General features: G+C 42.3%; 1 pseudogene; it reads right to left on the bottom strand.

The window, feature by feature from the left end:
- Positions 1-361: 361 nt before the first annotated feature.
- LOC102243951 lies at positions 362-1,282 on the bottom strand (annotated as a pseudogene).
- Positions 1,283-3,961: the final 2,679 nt, after the last annotated feature.

The following is a 3,961-nucleotide window of genomic DNA, read 5'->3' as shown; positions in this document are numbered from 1 at the left end:
ATTGGATCCTGTTCTGATATTGTCTGAATCTGGCCACTGGGTGTGCTGTTTCTGGGGTTTCTTAGGGGGGTCTCTAGTGCAGGTCAATGTAAGATTGTGAGTGGCCGTAAGCAACCTGTTTGGAATTTCAAAGTGAACCACAATTTGGGGCTGCCTCTGCTGGTTCTGGGTATGCATGGGAAGGACCAAGCTGCACACCAAGGTCAGCTCCATCAGCACCAAGTTAGGGGGAAATAAGCCAAAGGTCCAAGCAGCCTAAGGTCCATCTTTGCCTGCCTTTGCTTGCTGGCTGCCTGTCAGGCTCAATCATTGAAAGAGCCTCTGGAGGTACTCTAGTTGCATGAGTTAGATTTTCAGTGAGTCACCAGGAAGGGATGAGTGGTGTTTCACTGTTGGGTCTTAGACCACTCAGGTGCCCAAATATTTTAATGGTGGGGCAGGGTCTCAGATATTCTAGTTGCTGTGCTGCAAACCAAGCCTTAATGATCTTTGGCAAAGTGTTTTGTGTCATATTTGCTTCTAGATACTTCTGTCTCTTCTCAGCACTCAATTCTTGCAATTTGAGTTCCTAGGCTCCCACTAAAAGGAATGACCAAGGCACCTGGGTCATACTTGTCCACACACTCTTTAATTTTTATCAACCATTTGTTTTTCTTTTTAATGTAGTATTTTTCATAAAGATTAACAAAATAGACCATTTCTTTTGAAGTTAGAAACAAGTGTTTTTTCTGCACTTCAATCTTTTTGTCATTCCAATCAGGATAGAGGGGTACAGGTTTCTTTTTATCTATAACCCAGGATTTAACCTTACACATTATGTCATATTCAGGTTATAGTTTTTAATCTCATCTTTTCATAACCACTTTTCTAGTTTATTTATAATGGGCCCAATCATTTAGTCACCTTTAAGCTTAAGCTCTTCATGTATTATTTCTGTATCTTGAATAGGACCTACACTTCGTTCAACATGCATGATAGCCTCATCTTCAAAAGCATGTGTTAGATTAATGATTCCATCACAGGCACTAATATGAGATAAAAAAGAATTTCCCAGACCTTGTCCATTGTGAGTTCCTTTTACCAGACCAGCAATATCAACTACATTTAGAAAGGCAGGAATATTTCGTGCTGATTTGTGACACTGACAAAGAAAATCAAACCTTTCATCTTGCATAGGTACTCTGTTCTTATTAGGATTAATAGTGCATGAGGAGAAATTTTCTGTTGATGCTTGACTGTTAGTGAATATATTGAAAAATGTAGATTTCCAAACATTTGGCAATACCAATTTTCAAAGAGGTTTCAAGGTCAGTCACAGGCAGCCTCTTGCATTAACCTGCACCAGAGTCCCTCCCAAGAGGCCTCAGGACCAACACACTGAGTGGCTTGCTTCAGACAACATCAGTGCAGGATCCAATAAGCTTCATAACCAGCAAATCCAAAGGAATATCTCAGGAGACACCAACCCTGTTGAGATGAATTCAGCATCATGTTGTTGGCACCTTCACAGTAGCTTGCACATCATAGTTGGGGTTGAATTTCACAGTCAGTGAGTCTGAGGAACCATCCAACACATGAATGGTCATAAAGACTCAATTACAACAGGAAGGCTCACATAACCCACACAAGGAACATTCCTGGAGCACCCAGCTCAGGTGATCAATGAGAATGCACTACTGGACCCCACAGGACACCTACCACATAAGATCACCCCATGAAGACTTGAGATTCATAGCAGATCTACGTAATATATAGAAACAAACACAAAGCTGCAGATAAATGTGGAGACAAAGAAACAGGCCTGAAATGAAAGAACAGTAGAAATCTCTAGGAAAAATGATAAATGGATGTAAGCAATTTATTAAATATAGAGGTCAAAGTAAAACTTATAAGAATGCTCAAGAGCATGACAATGGTCATATAAACCATAGAACAGGACCAGTCAGAAATGAAGTGTATAATATCTGAAATGAAAAATACACTGGAAAGAGTAAATAATAGGTTACATGGAGTAGAGAATCGAACAAGCAATTTGGAAGACAAAGTAGAAAAAAAACACATGAATCAAAGCAGCAAAAGGTATTTTTTAAAAATGAAGTTAGTTCAAGGGACCTTTGGTACTGCATGAAGAATAACAACATCTGCATCTTAGGGATACCAGGAAAAGAAGATAGTGAGCAGGGATCGAGAACCTCTTGGAAGAAATAATGAATGAAAAATTTCCTAACTTTGAGAAGAGAAAAGGTACACAAGTCCAGGAAGTTCAGAGAATCTCAAACAAGATGAACACAAAGAGGCCCACACCAAGATACATCATAACTAAAAAGGCAAAGGTTAACAATAAAGAGATAATCTTAAAGCCACAAGAGAAAGACAGTTAGATGCCTGTAAGGAATCTCCTATAAGAATGTTAGCTGATTTCTCAATAGAAACATTTAAGTTCAAAAGAGATTGGCATGAAATATTCAGTGATGAAAATCAAAGACTTATAATCAAGACTACTTTACCCAGCAAGGCTATCATTTAAAATTGAAAGAGAAATAAAGAGCTCCCCAGACAAAAAAACAAAAATAAAGCTAAAGGTGTCATTACCACCAAACCAGCATAGCAAGAAATTTTAAAGGGAGGGTCTTCTTCAAGAATAAGAAGAAAGAAAGAATAAAACAGAAGAACATAGCTAAAAGAATAAAATGGCGATAAATACGAAATTATCCTATCTAATAAAAGAGAAACATGCAAATTAACCATCATTCCACTATACCCACAAGCCCCGCCCACAAGCCAATCAGGAGTGAGTATGCAAATTAACCCCAAGGCTACAAAGTTTCAATTATAGAAGATAAATAAATCCCAGATACCTGCTTCCCTCTGCTCAAGGAGGTGCGGAAAAAAAAAAGAAAAAAAGGAGGGGCTGGGAGCTTGAGTTGCCAGGGGCCATGGACAGCCTGCAAACAGCCATCATCCCCTCACCCAGGCTCGCCAGGCAGCCAAGCGGGGACCCCCACCCTGAAGGGGGTGTGGCCAGCTTGAAAATAGCCCTCAGCCCCTCACTCAGGCTGGCCACCACCCCCCCAGCAGGGACCCTCACCCCATAGGGTTGTGGCTGGCCTGCAAACCACCACAGGCCTCTCCCCCAGGCTGCCCCACACCCCAAGGGAACGCTCACCCTGATCCAGGACACCCTTCAGGGCAAACCAGCTGGCCCCCACCTGTGCACCAGGCCTCTATCTATAAAGGGTAATATGCTAGGGGTCCCAGACTGCGAGAGGGCACAGGCCGGGCTGGGGGACCCCCCTCCTCCCGCCCCCCGAGTGCACAAATTTTTGTGCACCGGGCCTCTAGTCTATATTAATAAAAGGGTAATATGCTAATTAGACCAAATCTTCCGGGAGACTGGCTGGGGAAGACAGTTGGGGGCCATGAGGCAGCAGGGAGTGTAGTTGGGGGCGAGAAGGCCAAAGGGGAGGGGCAGTTGGGGGAGAGCAGGCTGGCAGGCAGAGTGGTTAGGGCCAATCAGGCAGGCAGGCAGACAGGTGAGCGGTTAGAAGCCAGCAGTCCTAGATTGCGAGAGGGATGTCCAACTGTCAGTTTAGGCCCTATTCCTGTAAACCAGCAGTAGAACATCCTTCAAGGGGTCCCAGATTGGAGAGGGTGCAGGCCATTCTGAGGAACACCCCCACCCCTGTGAATGAATTTCATGCACTGGGCTACTAGTCTTTACTAAGTTTAAATATAAATGGTTTAAATGCTCCAATTATAAGAGGGTAGCTGAATGGATAAAAAAAGACCAATATATATGCTGTCTACAAGAGTCCTATCTCAGAACAAAAGATACACATAGGGATGGAAAAGATATTTCATGCAAATTGAAAAAAAGCTGGAGTACCAATACTTATATCTGACAAAATAAACTTTAAACCAAATATTATGAATAAGTAAATGGCAAGAAATTGGACAATCT

Source organism: Myotis brandtii, unplaced genomic scaffold (assembly GCF_000412655.1).
Source record: "Myotis brandtii unplaced genomic scaffold, ASM41265v1 scaffold39, whole genome shotgun sequence".
Taxonomy (NCBI): domain Eukaryota; kingdom Metazoa; phylum Chordata; class Mammalia; order Chiroptera; family Vespertilionidae; genus Myotis; species Myotis brandtii.
Note: the sequence above shows the minus strand (reverse complement) of the source record. Positions and strands in the feature narration are given on the sequence as shown.